Raw genomic sequence first — 12,108 nt, forward strand, 5'->3', positions numbered from 1 at the left:
ACAGAAGCTGACGAAAACACCCCCACCACCATCCCTGCGCAATCTGACATCACTTCCTGTGATCTCGAACACCAACAAGTGAAACAACAATTATCTGATCGTAGGACATCTTGATGTGAGACATGCAAGAAATCAGTCCCCTCTCTCTCTCTCTCTCTCCCTCTCTTCCCGCCCCCCCCCCCCTCTCTTCCTGCACCCCCCCCCCCCCCCCCTCTCTCTCTCCCTCTCTCGCCCTCCTTAACTCGGCTCCCCATAAAGGGCAGCCCTGACACGCCCGCCTTCCCTACAGGCTCTAATGCGTGGTGACAGCTCCCCTCCGTAATTGCTGATCACACGCAGATGGAGGGGTCCCTAATTTGCCGTTCCCAACACAGCCGGGCCGCTCAGGCGTTGGGGTGGGGAGGTGGGGCCTGGGAGGTGGTCAGAGATGGAGGGATGGTTGGGTGGGTGGGTTGGTGGGGTGGGGGGGATAAGGGGTCAGTGGGGCTGGGGGTGTTGGGAGGGAGGGAGGGAGGGAGGGAGGGAGGGAGAAGGGGTGCCATCGTTGATTTGTTGGTTATAGATACAAGCACTGTAAACACCCTGGACTGTGAGCTGACAGTTTGGCCCAGCTTTTGTTCACACGTCGGCTGAATGAAAGAGGGTCCCCCCCACCCACAACCACCCACAACCACCCACCCACCCACCCTCCTCCGCCTCTTTGTCCGTTCTCCCTGTTGCTTCCGCACATCACCACTTCCCCTTACCACACACACACACACACACGCACACACACACACACACGCACACACACACGCACACACACACACACACACACACACACACACACGCACACACACATAGCATACATTCAAGGTCACGCATGCACGGGCACAAACACGTGCACACTCACACACACAGACACACACTCACACACAGACACACAAGGCTTTATGTGGTATTTTTGACCCGGAAGGATACAAGCACTGAAAACCCATTGGAGGACTGGACTGCAGGGCAGTAATGAGGAAGATAGTGTTATGGGAACAGAAGTGTGTATGCGTGCGTGTGCGTGTGTCTATATGTGTGTTTTCCTTTACTCCTCATCATTAACTTCACCATATTGCAGGAGCCCTTCTGAATGGGACCCCCCCCCCCCCTTCTCCCAGTGAATGTGTGCTGTAAGGAATCAGGGGTCCTGGGGTTATAGGTTCTGAGACCAGGGGTCGCGGTCATGATGACGGCCCCTGTGTGGTCCCGGGTGTTGCAGCTCCATCAGAAAGGCCGTCCCAGCTCAGGGAGACCCCCAGGTCTCTAATGAGGGCCCCCCCCCCCCCCCCCCCCCCCCCCCCCCCCCCCCGAGGCGTGGAGGGTCAAGCCTGCCCATCCCTGACACAAGACGGCCACCATCTTGACAGCCTGACACCTTGCCCCTCCCGATACAAAGCCACACACAGGCCGACCGGGAAGGAATAACTAACTAATTATGGGATGTCCATCAGCGAGTGGTCTTTAAAGTTACTTGGAAAATGTGTTCGCTAAACGCCTTCAGGTAACGTCCTTGGCGAATGTTGATAGCGAACTACTACTCGCTCACGGCTGAGCGACATCTTGGATTCAGTTGACCGGTCCACCGTTTTTGCTCCTTTCTCAAAATGGAGGCCTCCTGTTTTGAAATGGAGTCACTGTGTGGTAAGGTTAAGCCAGGCCCAGAACACAGAGCAGTAGAATGATCCAGATACAATGGTGGAAGAAGCCCTTGCTTGCTCACTTATGCGTCCCAACCGGTGTGTGCGTCCCAACCATGTTCACCTGTTGCTCCCGCCAAATGATTTAGTGATAAGTTTATAAATAAAAACCTGCTGACTCCTTGGGTTTATTCAAAAGGTAAGTGCCTTTAATCTTGTTATGAGACGAGCCAGACAAAGAGAAAGATGCTTATCATTATGGCACCACGACTCATCGTGCGACTCCAGAAAACGATACAGATTCAGATTCAAACATTTCTTCTTTCATCACGTTTCATCTTCAACTCTTTAAAAAACGAACGACTTATCTCTGTGGCATTGCCTGTTATCATTAACTGTTTTCTAAAGGACTTAACTATGCCTCCCTCATGTAAACTGAATGTGTAAATGCTTAATTGTAGTAATTATCAGACAGTGCTGAAAGGGATATTGCTACTCAATGTCAACTAGTAATTACCAGTGTTGGACCGATCATGCTCAAGTTTAATTAGAAAGTGACTTTACATGTTGAACGCCTTTGGTTTAAAGACTCTGGCCAGATGAAAGGATGTCACAACTTCCAGCACACAACCTCACTTCAGTAGAGAGAGAGAGACCTTTAGAATGAAATATATATAATTTGTCTGCCTCTTTGTGTGTGTGTGTGTGTGTGTGTGTGTGTGTGTGTGTGTGTGTGTGTGTGTGTGTGTGTGTGCGTGTGTGCGTGCGTGTGTGTGTGTGTGTTTGTGTGTAGGTGTGTTTGTGTGTCAGTGTCTGTGTCTGTGTGTGTGTGTGTGGCAATAAATTGCAACTGAGTGAAATGCAGGAAAAACATGAAGTCAATGAAAAAGATGCTTCAAATTTAGCGGAACCCTGAATTCTGTTTGCTACAGATAATGACAATAAAAGCCCCTGTGATAAACCGCGCTGTGCTCCCATGGTCAGACGCAAGTGTCCTTGTGGAAGGGCAGCCATTTGCCTTTGAAGGCCTAGGTCACTTTGCTCCGGGGAATAGAAGGGGTGAAGCAGAGAGCTGGTCGACAATCGTAGAGCAAAAATAAAACCAATGTTTTTAATGCAAGGTTAAGCAGAGGAACATCCCTTCCATTAAAGCCACGGTCTGCATGTTTGGGTTGCCACCTTTTTATTTCTGATAACTAAAGTCGACTGTGCCCACCCCCCCACCAAACCCCCACCCCACCACCCAAGCGACATCACCGGGCTGCAACGGCCGGTGGATGCATCTACACAACATCCGTTCACCGACTGTCATTATGCATGGTCGACCTTGTTTGGTATCACATCACAGTCTGGCTTATCTGAATGGAGACTAACCAGCCGCATAATGAGAAAAAGGTGAGGGATAAATGTGTTTCCTGGCCTGAAGCGACGGTTCAGGGTAAAAAAAACAAGGGAAGAGCACTGTGGATGTCCTTGAGTCCAGCGGTGACAACACAGACAACGGTAAATTGAGGTCTTTGAGTCTTTTAATAGGGGGGGATTTATCTGGCAGAGGCTCAGTTATTGCTGAAAGAGAGTCGCCATCAATGCCAATAGGACAAGGGCAGAGTACAATGTTTTCTTGCCTTGTGTGTTCTGACAGCGAAGAAGCCTTTGCCTTTATATCCTTTCTTGCTCCAAAGTTTAGCTAATTCAAACAGCTTTTGGTAGTTGGACCACTGTGTGTGTGTGTGTGTGTGTGTGTGTGTGTGTGTGTGTGTGTGTGTGTCTGTGTGTCTGTGTGTGTGTGTGTGTGTGTGTGTGTGTGTGTGTGTGTGTGTGTGTGTGTGTGTGTGTGTGTGTGTGTGTGTGTGGATCAATACAGCCTGTTTGTGTGCAACAAAAGCCTCAAACAACACAGGGCGGTTGTACATTTGTATTTTATACCTTTAACTTCTTCCCATTTGTACTTGGGGGTTTGAAATCATCGCAATTCGAATAGAGAATGAGGCCTTTTGTTGACTTTCTGATTCATTTCATGTGTCACCAAATGACAGATCAATTCATCTAAGCGAGGGTGTTCAGAACAGCATTCTCGTCCGATGAAAGGCCTGTTAGGCCTCCATCAATAAAACAACGAAGTATGATTAATAAAGGTTCACAAGGTCATATTTGTATAGGCCTACAGGCAAATACAACCACAGTTTCTCGTTTCGCATAAATATCCCCATGGATCTAGCATACCTTTAGAGGAGTATGTTGTACCTACATATTTGCATCAGGGCTAAGATGTGGACAGGGCAGACAGAGGGGTCTGGGCTAAAATGTTGATCAGGGCTTACATGGTGGACAAGGGCTTATATGGGGACCAGGGCTAACATGGTAGACCAGGGCTAACATGGTGACCAGGGCTAACATGGTGACCAGGGCTACCATGGTAGACCAAGGCTAGCAGGAAGACCAGGGCTAACGTGAATACCAGGGCTAACATGGTAGACCAGGGCTATCATGATGACCAGGGCTAACATGGTGACCAGGGCTAACATGGTAGACCAAGGCTAACATGGTGACCAGTGCTCCCCGGGCGAACCGAGACTAAAGTTTGTCCCAGGTCTGGACAGACGGAGGCCCACTTCAGCCTCAGAGTTATGAAGGCTGGCTTTCATGTGAAAGAAGACATCCCTCGGTCTCCGCTTGGATTGAGTGGCAGCTTCTGAGTGGGCGGTTCGGGTGGTAGGGTGGGTGGGGGGTGAGCTGGTAATGAATGTCTTATTGATGTCCCCCGAAACACATGTCCACTTCACAGCCATTGTTGTGTTTCCTCTTCTTTCAGGCCTCCCCTCCCTCTAGCCTCCCTCGTCCTTCCCTTCTCCTTCTCTGCATCGCATTACAATTAGAATGTGTTTTGGTGTGAAGTTTACCCCCGGTTTGGTTTCATCTTTTGTCTAACGCAGTTTGATAATCAAGACTCAGATGCACTGTCTGAGTTTGGAAACAGTCAGACAACAACATTACTTATGTTCCAGATATTTCTATGATAATGATTTACATCAAGTCTGTTGAGATCACTTCCGAGTGGGTGCGCTTTGAAAAGAGATTGTAATTTCTTTTGCCGATGCCTCTGTATCAGAAGCGAGTTTGGTGCCTTGCTCATGGTCCCACAGTGAGTGGGGGACACCGATGAACCAGTATGATATTCAATGGTAGAAGTCAGTGCTGGCTACATACTGCAGGTAAGGGCTGGTACAAAGTATAGATACAAATCAAACAAACACTGAGGCCAACACCGAATAGTCAAAAGAGATAAAGGGGAGGCAACTATGCAATGATTAATTTGATTCCTTAAAGGTCATAGGAGTCATTTTCGATAGAAAGATAGAAAACCTTACAGAGCTGCCCTGAAGCCAGATTGCAGTCTGTAGTGAGTATTTTATCATAAGTATGACTACATAGGCCTACAGGACTACATGTGTTTGATGGAGGACAGTTGTGATTCTGCACGCAATAATTACATAGATACGTTATGAATATTGAAAAGACAGGATCCCAATTACCTTTATATATATATTAGTGCTGACAGTTTAACGCGTTGTTACAGCGTTACCGCAAACCACTTTTAACAGCGTTTTTATCGGGCGATTAATGCTCTTTTGGCTTGGCAAACATTGTAGTTTTTTCACCTGTTGTCTAGCAACAACTAGTCACGTTAGAAAAACTACAACACCATACCGGATCTAGCTACACCGGAAACAAAACAACAAGCACGCCATACAAACTTGTTGGGGCAAGCCAGGATACAGAGCGGGTGAAAAACTCCTTAAAAGTGTGTGTGTGTTTGTGTGTCACTCTGTTCGAGCCTGCACGAGAGTTCAATGTTGTCATTAGCTGTTACGTCTTTCTGACCAATCGCAGTTCAAGGCCCACCTGGGCTGTACCACTTCCGGAGGGGCCGCTCAGTTACTCCCCTCTAGACAAAATCGATTTGGTTGCGATGTTGACAGTTTGTGAGTGTTGCGTCTGTTGAGTGAGTGAGAGGTTGCGGGCGCACAGCTCAGGCTGCCGGACGGCGCTGCAAGGAACTTTATAAACGCAATATTGTTATCCCGCAGTAATCAGCCCGACAGCTCCGAAACGTTAACGGCCCAACGGGAATTACAACTCCGCCACGTTGTGTGTGTGTGTGTGTGTGTGTGTGTGTGTGTGTGTGTGTGTGGTGTGTGTGTGTGTGTGTGTGTGTGTAGGCGTTATTCGATAGACTGGTAATGTGTGTAGGCCTACGTACGGTAGGAATATTCATGCTGGTTTAAATAATAAATGTTATAGTATTTCCCATCTTTGCTGAGCAAGAGTTTTGTTCGAAAGTTCAAGGGATCAAGGGATATTTAGAATAGAAAAAAATGTGTGATTAATAGCGAGTTAACTATGACATTAATGCAATTAATCGCGATATATATATATATATATATATATATATATCTATGGCCTATATTTTGTTATTGCTCTGCCCATTTTTAACATCATTATAGAAATCGTTTCACTTTAAACTTTTCTAAATGCTTTACATTTTATTTAAGTGGTTGGCCCGACAGCAGGCTCCATTAAGCCAGAACTGACTTTATAATAATTTATTAACCAAATGTTTTACCCTACAGGAATATTTACAATTTGTATACATTACAAGGGGGTAGTGCTCGTGATTATTATTATTTTTCTTGATAGTAAAGTTATGTGTATTGACGGTTTTCACACCGCACCATAACATCCACATTCAACCCCAGGCGTCCTCCAGCGTAAGGTTATCCCCTTGTTTCATAAATTCACCAAACACAGCGTCTCTTACCTTATCCACAGGTAGGCCTACAGACTCACGCTTTAACTGCACATTTTAATCCAAAATAATTGGTTTAGGCCTATCGTAGTTAACAATGTATGTAAACCTTGCGTCAATCACCTATAAAGGCTAAAGTGGAACTAGATGCAAAAGTTGAACTTCGCACGTATACATTGGGGTATTTTGACAAATAGGCTATCCAATGAATGTGACGTCACTTGTTTAGTGTCGTCAAGATGGCAGCTTAATTTAGGATCGCACAAATATGAACCTTGTACAGCCTACCAAATATACGAATCCCTGATATACATTTGAGAAGTATATTTGCATATATTTAAACACAAAAAGGGTAAACACAACGACCTTTGGGTAAAGATCAACATAAACGTTTTAAGAGAAATTACGGCAAATGAATAACACCAATTGATTTTGTTGATTTTTTTAATTTGAATCCCGGATTGTCGCAAGAACAGGACCACCACTGTTTCTTCCCAACCCCTCCCTCCCCATTCACCAGCCCGCCCCTGCTATGCGACCCTTGACCCCGCGCACCTCTTTCCCTGTCACATGACCGTGCAGGTGTGGAGGGGTCCCTGCCCTCTCCGACCCCTCAATTAGTGACCCTAATTAGCGAAGAGGCTCCCCCGTTGGGCCACTGAGCTGCTTTATAGGAGGAGGGAGGGGGGGGGGGGCATGCCTCAACGCCATGGGAGTGTGGAGCATTCACATTGTCAGCACGCACGCATGCGCGCCCACACTCACACTCAAGCACAAACGCGCATGCCATTTTGTTGCACCGCTGAAATTTGTTTTTTTTCTACGGGATATTTAGATTGGAGTTGTGTATATTAAAAGATGAGCCAACAGCTGTCCAAAAATCTAAAAAACATATGAACCCGCATGGATAAGGTCTACTTTTAGTAATACTAAATAAAAAAATTAAAATAAATCAAATTAATCTTGAATAACCAAAATACTAGTTAAATTATTTATTATTAAATTATTTTTCGGTTTAATCATGAGGGTATTCAGTCATTCAGAACTCACAAGAGGTTTTTTTCGTTAGGCCTTCATCCCTTCTTTCTACAGTCAATTAATATTTTGGCGATTTCTAAAGGAAATCATGTAGGCCTAGCTGGAAAATTTGCAACCAAAAGGCAATGGTTATTCTGAAATTTTATTCACAGTTCTTTCTGAACGCTTTATCTAAAGGTAGGCCTTATATTAGCATGGTATTTGGAATCATGGTATTATTTCTTCTAAAACCTTTTTGTACTTTTTTGTCAAGCATTGAGGTAATCAATAGTGAAACGCATCCTTAATATTAAACTAATCAATGTTACTTAATGAATAGGGTCAGGGAAATCATAAAAAACTAAAAACAAACAAAAATATAAACTTTCACATAAATATCGGCTCAACAAATACATATTTATTTTCCGTTCATCCGTTGATGAGATTTTTTATTTGAACATCTAACTGATATCCTTAGGTTTAACAAACGTTCGTTCCTGTGGCCTCGGCCCCAGAATGCAGGGTCTGTGCGATTCAGTGGTCGGAGTGAGCGGCCTGATGAAAAAGCTTTCTGCATTGAAGAGCAGACTTGATCAGCACTTCATTGCCTCCTCCTCCATCAACATTAAATGGCTGCAAACGAAAATGAACATGAAAACTTTGAGGATTCCACTTTAAGTCTATATTTGAATAATTTTGTTTTTTTTTCATTTGAGCGGTTCTTCTCGTCTATGAATTCAAATGATAATTTTGAATCTATGCTTTGTTCTCACTGTATTTGTAGGCATACACACGTGTCTTTAGATGTCTAAATGTGAGGCATTGCATTATTTATTTTATTCTTATTCTTATTCTTATTTTAACACCATGTCGACTTCTGAAACCCAAATAATGAGCTTAATGTTATCGCAACACTTCCCTCTCGCCTAATAGCTGTTTACCCTCCATGGCTCCGGCCTCACCGCGGGCAGCCCCACCACCTCCTCACCACGCACCTCCCTTCCTTCCTCCTTCTCCTCCTCCTGCTCCCTCTCCTCCAGAACAGGCCACCCATCTGGTCTCCCTTTCTGCCGGTCCTCTCGCCTTCTACCCCTTGTTCCAGTAAAAGGTGCCAATCACGGTAATTGGCCCCCTATGGCGCCCCCCCCCCTCCCCTATAGCAGGGCTCTGAACCTGGAGGGAAAAGTTGTGGCGACTCCATAGTTCAGATCTTTTGGTTTTAGAGGTTATTTTAACCCCTAATTTAATCTTATTTTTTTTTGTAAATACAACGATTTTGATTCATGTGGAGGAAGATTTTTGGTGAAACTAGGCTCTTCAAAGTTTTTTTTAATAGATTAGCCAATTCATAATGTATTTTAACCTCAGCATTGGGTTAGCCACCTACGGTGTGGTCAAATTCACGCACCATTTTACACACACACACACACACACACACACACACACACACACACACACACACACACACACACACACACACACACACACACACACACACACACACACCGTTGTAATTGATTGATTTGTCTCTCGTTGCAGCATAAATAAGGCGAGCGTCACGTGCGTACACATTTGTGGCATAACCTCATCGCACAAACGCATGCACGATGCAAACCAAGTATTTCCTTAGTGCACCACAGCGAGGGGATTCGGCTCAGGGGATCACGAGAAAAAACACACCAGAATCGAATCAAATTACATAGACATATATTTTTGTATGCATGAATAAAAATACATATTGTACATTATCTTGACTGGGCATCAACAGAGCCCTCTGGAGCCAACAACAGAACAAAAAATACTCTTCAATAAGTGCAAATGGTTAATGAGAAAATAATAATTATAAAGCATATATGAAGTCTTTTTTTCTGTCCTGTTCGTTGAATGTTTATTAAACTTGTGCAAAGATCCATATAGATACACATGTCTACACCTATGTATACATATATGCAAATAGAGCTTTTCGTTGTTTAAAGTAGGCCTATAGCAGGTGCTGGACATGAGGGAATATAACAGTTACTGCTGCAAAGAATGAGCTATAGGAAAAAAGGTCCTATAGGGTAATTGCTGAGCATTGAAAAAAGAAGAGCAAAGTACATAGATTTCGTTTGTAAAAAATAAAATAACTTTTCACCCAAAAATCCAAATAATTCTTGGCCAATCAGAATGCAGCGCGGCGCCGCTCAGCGCAGCGCTGATATGAACGAATTGTCCGCCTTAATAACGTCGATGTTTAGAACAGCAAGCTTCCCAAAGTATACGATTTTTCACAGGAAGCGATTTTACTGACCATTCTTGGAGTAAGAAAACCCATCGCTGTATATTCAACGATTCAATTGCGGATGGTTTTTAGAACGTTATTTTCCACGGGTGTGTGTTTTTTGTGTTGTGTTTTTTGTATGAGTGTTGGGAGTGTTTGCTTCCATCTAGTGAAACCGCCCGATTGATAATGTTATAAAAACAGATTCAACATCACAACCCATATTACAAAGGGGAGTCTCATGAAAATGTATTTTTTTAAGTATTTGAGTATTTGTATTAAAGGGTGACTTTAAAACTCTCTGGTGTACCCAAATGATGTAGCCTGGGCCTAGATGCATAAGCCTCCAAAAAAATACCTTAATATAAACCTACTGAGTGATCGCAAATATCCATCGTTTACTTCCGTTGACTTGGGGAATTCTAACCAATGTATTAAAACTGCGGTATATTCTCTCGGTAGACTCAGTGAAACGAAATAAGTCATGAAATATTCAAGCATAAAAGATGAATGGTTCACAGTGTGTAGGGGCCGAGGCCTCGATACTTATCTTTTCATTTTTTTTGACAACACAGTTAAGATAGACTAAATACAAGCCCTTTGAACTCCAGGGGGACCTGCTTTGTGAATTTCAAAGCATTTTTTATCCGAGCCGAATGGAAGATATTGAAATAAAAAAAACTAATAAAAAAAAATACCAGCGAGAAAGGGTGGCCCCCTTTGACACTACTGCGGGTATAGCTCTCTGATCGGCTCCATCTCTCTCTGCTCAATATTTGATGCCAAGGCCTTTGAATTATGTATGGTGCTTATAGAAAATAATACCGTGTTCAAGTAACCAGCCAGAGTTGTACCGGCGCGAAAAGAGAATAAGAGATAACAGGGGCGTTCGCCGCGCCGCCGGAGTCTGAACGCCACAAAGATCAGGCGCCCATCGAACGCTTACAGGGCTGTAGAGGGGAACGGGCGGGGGCGGGGCCGGGTGGGCAATTCAGCACGAGAATCGCAGACCAATAGGCCTACACGGTTTTAGAAAATAGGGGTCAGGATCCTTTTCATACACTGCTCTATATTTGCTTGTGGCTCAAAGGATATACGGTGCTGCTCTAAATTTACCTTGACCTTTCTCTTTTAAGCCACCGGAGGGCCAATATTAATTGATGTCACGTTGCTAAACCTTTTTTTTTTTGGTAATTGATGTCACGTCACCTCCCCTGAGCCAAGATGGGCGAATGTGGGGGATTTAATAAAGTAAACAATGAGATGAGACACAAAAAAGTAAATAACAGAAGCACCCAACAGGTTAAAAATGTGAGGAAAAGGTTGGGAGAGGGGCCCCTTGCTCACCCCACACACAATGAGGCCAAAACAATGTGGGCCTGCGTTGGAGGTTTGGTTATGATTCCAATTGGACAAGCAGGGAATACAAAAAATATTATTTGTCACCTTTCCGGCCTTTTATAAAATGTCCCGCTTTTTTGGTGCCTTTCTTCCGCGGGCGGAGACCAGAACATAGCCCAGCTACGGGTTTGGAGTCAATCCAATTTCGATTTCAATTGATTCCTATTGAAAGATTAAAGCGGCCTCTGACTAGCAGAATTTAAAATGGCACAAAAGTTGATCTTGAAATTTAAATCAAAATAGAAAAATTCTTGAAAAGTGATAAAAATGGGGGGGGGGGGGGGGGGGGCGAGAAATGTGACCACAAAGACGGCATATGTTGCAGCTAATGCAGGGGTTTAATTAAAATGTTTCTCAGTGCTGAAGGCTGGGATATTTTATGTTAGTGTCAAAGGGATGGATTAAATAAAGTTATTGGGAAGGGTGAAGAGGGTGGAATGTAAAGTCTAGAAATGCGACAACATAAAGTGCTTTCAATCAATGGGTAACAAAGGGGCATGGTCACACTCGGAGAGGACTAATATTTGGGGAGCAAACATCGGTGTTAAATAGAAAACAATGTACATAAAGCAGGTGCCCGACACAATCTTTTTTGTTTTTTTTAGGAAAATACAAACACCCTTCAAAAAGAAAAAGAGAAAAAAGCTTATCATTTTGAGGCAAAGTATCAACCGTCCCAACACCCCCTGCCTATTGCAACCAAAGCATGTGCATAATAGTTTACTGTACAAAAGACATACGCAGGCTCCATGAGATTGTGAATTTGATGTGATCCGTGACGAACAGCACGCTTCCATTCACCCAAAGTGTGCTGAGAAATACCTTGAGAAACCTAAGATGTAAACAACGTTAAAGAAATAAACAAAAGAAAAACCAACCCGAAACACTCAGAACGATCGCACAACGACGACGGCAACGTCCACGTCAACAACAACACATTGTTTAGATGAGTCCGC

The sequence above is a fragment of the Pollachius pollachius genome (assembly GCF_949987615.1).
Source record: "Pollachius pollachius genome assembly, chromosome: 20".
NCBI classification, from domain to species: Eukaryota; Metazoa; Chordata; class Actinopteri; order Gadiformes; family Gadidae; genus Pollachius; species Pollachius pollachius.